General features: G+C 49.1%; 1 long non-coding RNA gene across 1 annotated transcript; it reads left to right on the forward strand.

Annotated features, from left to right (window-relative positions):
* The first annotated feature begins 85 nt into the window (after window positions 1-85).
* LOC121101011 lies at window positions 86-4,108 on the forward strand. The gene is made up of 2 exons (XR_005832860.1): window positions 86-722; window positions 1,376-4,108. It is a non-coding gene; the product is annotated as an uncharacterized LOC121101011 (long non-coding RNA).
* The last annotated feature ends 3,553 nt before the right edge of the window (window positions 4,109-7,661 follow it).

Here is a 7,661-nt window from a genome sequence, read left to right on the forward strand (position 1 = left end):
GTCCTTTGATTCAGGGAAGGCCAGCCCTGCACCACCCAGCTCCAGCCCCTCGTCCTTCAGCAGCTACTCGAAACCTGAATTTTTTTTTTTTTTTTTTTTTTTTTTTTTTTTTTTTAGCAGTTTGACCGAAGCCGGGGTTTGGAACTTCCTTAGACAACTTCCCCGTGGGCTCACGTGGACACTGCCCTGCCGGGCCGCTGGGAGGTGTGTACCTCCGTGCCCGGCACCTAGCAGCTTCCAGCCTATGTCAGGCCTGGGCCCCCCCCCCTCCTCTCTACGGCCCTTTTTGCATCCTTACATTGCTTTTCCCAGGCCTCTCGCTTTTGAATTACTAGCAGGGAGCAAGTGCCCAGAGGGCATCAAAAGGCATGCTTTTTTTTTCAAAGACCTTTCATGGAGTCCACCATCCGGTCGGAGTCGATCGGAGACCATCTTCGAGAACTTTTGGCACTTTGGCAGCTATTTGTTAGAAGGGGCTCCTGGAGTTACTCCTCCTTACCCCACTCTTTGGGGAACAGACCTCTCGGTGCTTCCGGATATCGCAGGTGGATCTCCAATAACAGGCTCCACGTCGCCCCTTCGACTTCGTAGAGCTTCATAGGCACACGCACATCCCTCTTACGTGGCCGTGGTGCTTGCTTTTGAGGCAACGGAGGACACCTTCTACCTGTTCTGTATTTGAACGTACGTCTTACCGGAACTTTGGGCCACAGAAAATTTCAGTGAGTTGTATGAGTTTTTTGGGGTTTTTTTTCTTTTCTTCTTTTTCTCTCCTACAGAGAGCAGATTGTTTCCAGAAACCTAGGCTGGCCTTGGGAAATGCTTGGGGACTGGATGAGTATCCCGATGACGTGGGTCACGTTTTTCGGCAAAGCTGAATTGGGATCTTCTAGACGACTTCATGTATTCTGGGTGCCCCCTTTCCCTTCCTCGTGGCTCCTTTTGTATTGCACGGGGTTTTTCATTTCCAAGAGTGTATCCAGAAGACATTGGCGATGACTGTTTTCACATATGGGGGGGGTGTCATCATTTGTTGGGCCCAGTTGGTTAAAACAAGTTGTCAGACCAGCTTTTTGACTCAGCTGCTTGTGTTGAACAGGGATGACCCCTTGGCCATCAACGGTCAGTGTGGTTTGCAGAGGCAGACAGACGCTCAGTTGTAAAAGAAAAAAGTGGTCACGCCCCAGTCTCCTCAGGTTATTGAAGATTTCTAAAACCAAGGACCACTTTGTTGTAGGTGTATTTCAACCCCAGCGCTTTGGGACTTGGTTATTGGGGGGATTGTTGACTTGGCCTTGTTGCTGTCTCAAGAGACCCTTTTAGACCAGCGTCGTAGGAAGGTTAAGAAATGGTGACTTATTTTCTTCCTTGGCAGGTTTATGGCATCCAAGTGCGGGCTACCTTTTCATCTTTTCTTTGCGACACTTCAGTAAAGTCCATTGAGAAGGAAGAAAAGGACAAGTTGCTGTGAGTTAGCACAATTGCCCGTGGAATGCAGTGAGCTTTTAGTAAGCTCGCAGCGCCAGCGGGAACCCTGGGACACCCGGCCTTCCTTCCATTCACACACAGTAACAAAATGCTTCTCTCAAACAAAGGACCCTGTGTTTGCTGCCGTGGGACCAATGCCCTCTCCCCAGGCGCTGACCCTGTGGGAGGGCGCGACCAGATGACCACACACTCAGCTCTCAGACTGTATAGCACAAAGGACAAAGGGAAGCGGGTCCCAGTACACAGAGCACCGGAACTCACATCTGTCCCTGCCCTTTCTGTGGGGTCAGGACACCCTGGCCCACCCTCAGCCTGCATTCTGTCCTTCCCCACTTCCCAAGGTCATTGTAGACAGCATGGACTCGTGTGCTCGAAACATGGTATTTATCTGTATTTACCTACAACCAACACTCAATACAAGACTGAAGTAAATTGGGCAGGAGAACTATTCATTAAATACACACTCACATTTTATGGACTAGAAATTAATGCCCCCCCCAAAGGAAATTGCAGTCTCAGTCATTCAGCTTTCATTACCTAAATGATTAGATTTGACCAATTCCCAATATTAAATTTCAACCCACTGAGAGGAGAAGAAAATCATCCATCCTTAGAGGGCTGCCGGGGAAGAGAAGTAAATAACGTGCTGAGACATTTGGCTCTAACTTTTTAAAAAGCAGATCTCTCCAGTGAGCTGTGTCAATGAAATGTGTAGGAAGGGAGACAGGTTTACAAATTTCCTCTGTGGGAAGAAGTGGGCCGTTAGGTTTTGAGCTGGCGTCAGGCCGCCATCCAAGACGCAGCAGACGTAGCTGTCTCAGCCTTTGTGTGCCTGGAAATGGAGTGAAGTGAATCGTCAGGAAATGCAAACACGAAAGAAACCGAGTGTTCACTAGATACCCCACAGAAGCAATGCTCCTAATGGATTATACATCAGAAATGTGTAACTTCTAAAAGCAATATATTTTCACTCTCCTGTTACTTGACTTAGTTTTTGACTTCTTGAAAATCGGTTCCAAGAAAAATTGATATTTAAAACGACGAGTTCATTTAAAATGTCGGTTAGGTCCTTGGTTGGAAAGACCACACTACACTACCAGGCAGTAACATGAATGTGACAGGTGACGGAGGACAGCATGGCAGTGAGGGCCAGGTGAGGGCGATTAGGGACAGTAATCAGATGCAAAAGTCGTTCTGTATGGGCTGTTCCCCATGACCTACCAAGATACCCTCTCGGGCTGGTTCATTTGGGGTGGGAAGAAACTATCGGCCCTAAAGCGAAGAGAATTCGAGAGGACCGCTGTAATTACGGGCTGAACTCTCTAGTGACGGGATTTTGTGCTTCATTCCATCTATAGCGCCCATGACAAGGCCCCGTCTACTATGGAACGCAGGTTACTAAAGCAGTAAAGGAGCACAATCACTTTTTCTATGTGTAATTGCCTTAGCGACTTAACTGAATCTTAAAAGAACATGCCAGAAGCTGACTAGGCCTGTTTAGTGGCTGTATACATATCCAAACATTGCGGAAAAACCACCTTATGGCTGAAGCTTCCAAAATAGGTGTGTACCTTACCTTTTCAAAGACCTGCTGTGATTGTTGTGACTTATCGTAAGAAGTGTATGGAGATCTTCATTTCCGTTTCTGACACAGAGCTCCCCAGACCCTTGGAATTTCCCAAGTGTTGAGAATAATGAGGATGTTTTGTATTATGTTAATGAATGACTTCTGGAAAACACCTGAGGAACCAACCAAGTGATTTCAGTCCCACCCCCTGACCTCTGGGGAAGAGAGAGGGGCTGAAGGTTGGAATCATTGACCAATGGCCAAGGACTTAATCAACCATGCCTAGGTAATGAAGCCTCCACAAAACCCCGAAAGGCTGGGGTGCAGAGAGCTGCTGAGCTGACAAACACATAGAGACTTGGGGAGACCGGTGCCCCTAGAGAGGACAGGGAAGCTCCCAGCCCTGGGCCCACACCAGGCCCCATGCGACTCTTCCATCTCGCTCTTCCTGAGTTCTATCTTTTTATAATAAACCAGTCGTCTCATAAGTAAAATGTTGGAGTTCTGTGAGGCGCTCTAGCAAATTAGTCAACCTGAGGAGGGGCCCTTGGGCATCTCTGATTTATTAGGCAGTTGATCAGAAGTATAGATAAGCACCAGGGCTTGGCGACTTGCTTCCTAAGTTGGAGTTCACTGGAACCTCCGATTTGTAGCCAGTTAGGCGGAAGCCCAGGTAACAATCTGAGCTTGGGGCTGGTGTCAGAAGTGGGAAGGGCGCTTGTAGGACTGAACCCTCAACCTGTGGGATCCAAGGCTATCTTCTGGTGGATGGTGTCAGACTTGAGTCGACTTCTCACACACCCTGCCAGTGTCGGAGCATTGCTTGTTGGAGGTGTGGGGATGCCCCACCCAACACGCATTGAATTTGGGTGCTCAGAACACAAAAGACCTGCCCAAGTGCACCAAAGTGTGGGGTAGGGGTTGGTGTTTCAGACTGTATATAACGGGGAAGGTCCTGTTTCAAGGTTCTGTGTTTTGTAGTCAAGGCAGTCATAGTGAGTTTATTGTACGGAATTTGGAAACCAAGGTAATACACGTCTGTTGTATGTATGTACATACTGGTCTGCCTTTTTTCTTTCTTTTACTTTACATCATTTACTCGATAAAGAGTACTTCTAAAAGACATAATTACTAAAGAGCTCATCATTTTATGTGCCCTTGTCTTTAAAATAATGGTGGACAAAAGACCTTCTGATGAGGGCTTTGTGCTGGAGTTGTTTGCTCTTCCAGTGTGATGTTTAGTATGAAGAGTGAGTGAGATCACACACACACACACACACACACACACACACACACACGTGCACGCACACACAACCAAGCAAAATTAGATTCTAGGCTAAACCAAGAGTCTTGTCCTAAAATGAGAGGTTGAGTGGAATGTCACAGTAGTGGCCTTTCCGTCCCCATCTTTGCCTGTGGCTCAATGTCACTTTTCTCTACAGACTTGACCTAAATTTAACATGAGTGCACTGCGAACCCTGGGGGTGAGCTGAGGAGATGTCAGAAGGGACAGGCCCCCATCTTCTTGCTAACCTCAACTCTCCCCACCCAACCACCACTAGTTCCACAGAAGACTGACAGGGACTGAGGAACCATCCAGTACAACGCCAGGCTTCACAGACGAGCATCCCTGTGGGGTTCATGCACACTGACTGGGCACCCCTCATCTGGAAGGGGTAGCAAGTCTCAGTTCCAGCTGTCCTGTCCAATGAGCAGGCCAAATGTCCTGATTCTTACTTTGGACAATATAATCACCATACTTACTGGTTTATATACCTATTCCTAGAGACCTATTTTGTGTTTCTTACAGTGTATATCCCAAGATGTTTGGAGTCACTTTTAGAAGGGGTGACTTCTGTCCACTTCCATCTCAGCCTGCAGCTACATCAAAGTCTCTCCAGAATCTTCCCCAGGCCTCTCTCCATAAAGAGCCAGCCCTGATTTTCTTCCCTGCTCCCTTCTGTCTGTTCATCCCCACCCCCTGCTTATGTCCTGTATTGAACAATGATTTGGCTTTCCTCCAACTAGAAAGAATCTTTCCTTTTCAGGAAGATAGCAAAAATTGAGCTGACAATCAAAGAGATTCTGGCCAGGGGCAAGGAGCAGAGACCACCACCTTGTTTCTACCCGTCAGATGTCATAATTTCCTGCAGGAACAAAGGCCGGTCCAGTTTGTATTGTCTAATTTTGAATACTCCTAAAATAAGATTTTAAATATTATTTAAAATTGAAAAATGAAATAGAAGAAAAGCTTATTTAGATCATTTTTCATTTCTTTAGCCTTTTCGAAGTCTTCACGTAGTAGATTTGTGATCTCCTTTATGTCCCAAACTTGGATTTAAGTAGCCCTTTGGCCCTCCCACCTATGCCTTGGAGGAATACAAAACCTCTGTTAAGACCCACTGATACAACATGGGTACAAGAGAGCAGGAGAGGGAAATGTTTTGGAGTTCATCCTATGAACAAACAGCCCAAAGTTGGTGTATCCACAGGTATGGCGGTGGTGGGGTGCTTGTCACCACCAGCTTTGTGGGTCCCTCCACGTTGCTGTCACTGTCTGGCTCCAGGGACTTTGGGCCCCAATTTGGGGAGCGCTCAGACCAGGTAAGAACAAAGGCCATGCTGAGTCCTACCTGCTCCAGATACGCCCCCCACATTTTCCACAACTTGCAAGTGAAATAGAATCCGATGGTTGCTTTAGTTTCAAACACACTAAAATATACCAGGTCTTAGAATACGGAAGTGAAAGGAACAGTGGATGGCCCCTGTGTGGGACGCTCAGTTCTGCAGCTCTGGCTGACCGTTCTGGAAGACCATTCTGTCCTGAACACCATTTGTTCAAACACTGGAACAGTCGCTGCTCTGCGCACCGTGCCCGACAGACACTCTCGGCTGTATCTTAGCACCCAACTGGGGTGTCCTAAAGACACTGCCCTGTGCCACCTGGCCCCAGCTCCTCGCCCGCTCTGCCACCACGGCCACCTTCGTGTCTACAGCCTTCTGAGAGCCACAGCCAGACCCTGATGGACAGGCTGCAAACCGAATGGACCTTGTCCTACAGCTCTGGAGCTCCGTCTAGAGGGTAAAACTTCTTAAAGAAGTAAACATGACAAAGGCATGTGTTAAAGCAAAGGGCAAGGGCACCATGGACGGGATGAAGGGATGTCAGGGAAGTCAACCTGAGGCCAAGGCGGTGATGGGCAGAACGAGAGGAGGGGCGGGGAAGAGAGTTCCTGGCAGAGGGAACAGATTTGCCAAGATGTGGAGATGACCCAACACAACAACTTTATCAGACCAAACCCAAAAGGCAAATAGAGGCTCAGGGTGCAGCTTCTAGAGGGCAGAAAGATGAACGTCGGGGTAAAGAGCATTCTGGAGCCACTAGGCGAGGTAATGGGAGTGACTTGATCCAGCTTACACTGGAAAACATCCTTGTGGCTGCAGGCGGAAAAAGGATGAAGGGTGTAGTGGGTGGGGGACTGCAGACAGAGAAAAGATGGGAAAACCAAGGGAAGTGACTTCACCGTGGGCAAGACTGAAAAGTGGGTGGTGCCGGAGCTCCAGGGTGGGCCTCATGACCCAGGATTCTGCCAGCCACTTTTCTAGATCTGTCTCTCGGGTGTGACTGGAGAGAGCCCGGGACAGGAACCAGGAGGCTGGGAGGTAAGCCTACCTCTGCTATAACACCCATATATGCCTTGGGACAAGTCACAGCCCCTCTCTGCCCTCATCTGTTAAACAGGGCATCGGCGGGCCCCAGCACACATTAATTTCTCTTTAATGAAAAGAAAACTGCCAACCCCGGAATATGTGGCCATAAGAGTGGACCACAGCGCCGCCTAGTGTCTGTGAGGTGTGTGCACAGCTCTCGGCGCTGGGTTTCCAGGCGGAGCCCAGTACTCAGAAGTCTGGCCTGGCTGGCTCCTCTGCCCCGTTGCCTGCGTGGGCGCTACCCCTCTTCCTGCTCTCTCTCGCCACTTCTCAGGCTTCCCTTCCCCCTCCCACACTTCTGACCTCCATACTCTCTTCTGTCCCCTTCTCACTGTGATCTTTTCCTGCGAGATCATCCTTTCCATGGATCTGATGCTCCCTCTTTTTTTTTAAAAAGATTTTATTTATTTATTTATTTGACAGAGAGCGAGACAGCCAGCGAGAGAGGGAACACAAGCAGGGGGAGTGGGAGAGGAAGAAGCAGGCTCATAGCGGAGGAGCCTGATGTGGGGCTCGATCCCATAACGCCTGGATCACGCCCTGAGCCGAAGGCAGACGCTCAACCGCTATGCCACCCAGGCGCCCCAGATGCTCCCTCTTTTTATTCCATTCCCAGGTCTGCATGGGAGTTCCTATCAAGCCTCCAGAACCCCAGCCCCGTATGTCCTCCTTGTTCAGGATGTCACCGCCTCCCTGACTACCGGGCAAGCCTGGACCTCAGACTCCAAAGGCTGAAAATGCTGTGCCTCACCCCGAAGCCCGGCCACTGACCGACTTCCTTTCTGACAGGTGTGACCTCCCAGGTGCCTCAGTCCTGTCCACCTGCTGGCAGGCCCGGCAAAGTGTCCCTCCCGCGGTGTCTCTTACACCCAACTTTGTTCCCTGTTAGATGGAT

Source organism: Ursus maritimus, unplaced genomic scaffold (assembly GCF_017311325.1).
Source record: "Ursus maritimus isolate PB19 unplaced genomic scaffold, ASM1731132v1 scaffold_6, whole genome shotgun sequence".
Taxonomy (NCBI): domain Eukaryota; kingdom Metazoa; phylum Chordata; class Mammalia; order Carnivora; family Ursidae; genus Ursus; species Ursus maritimus.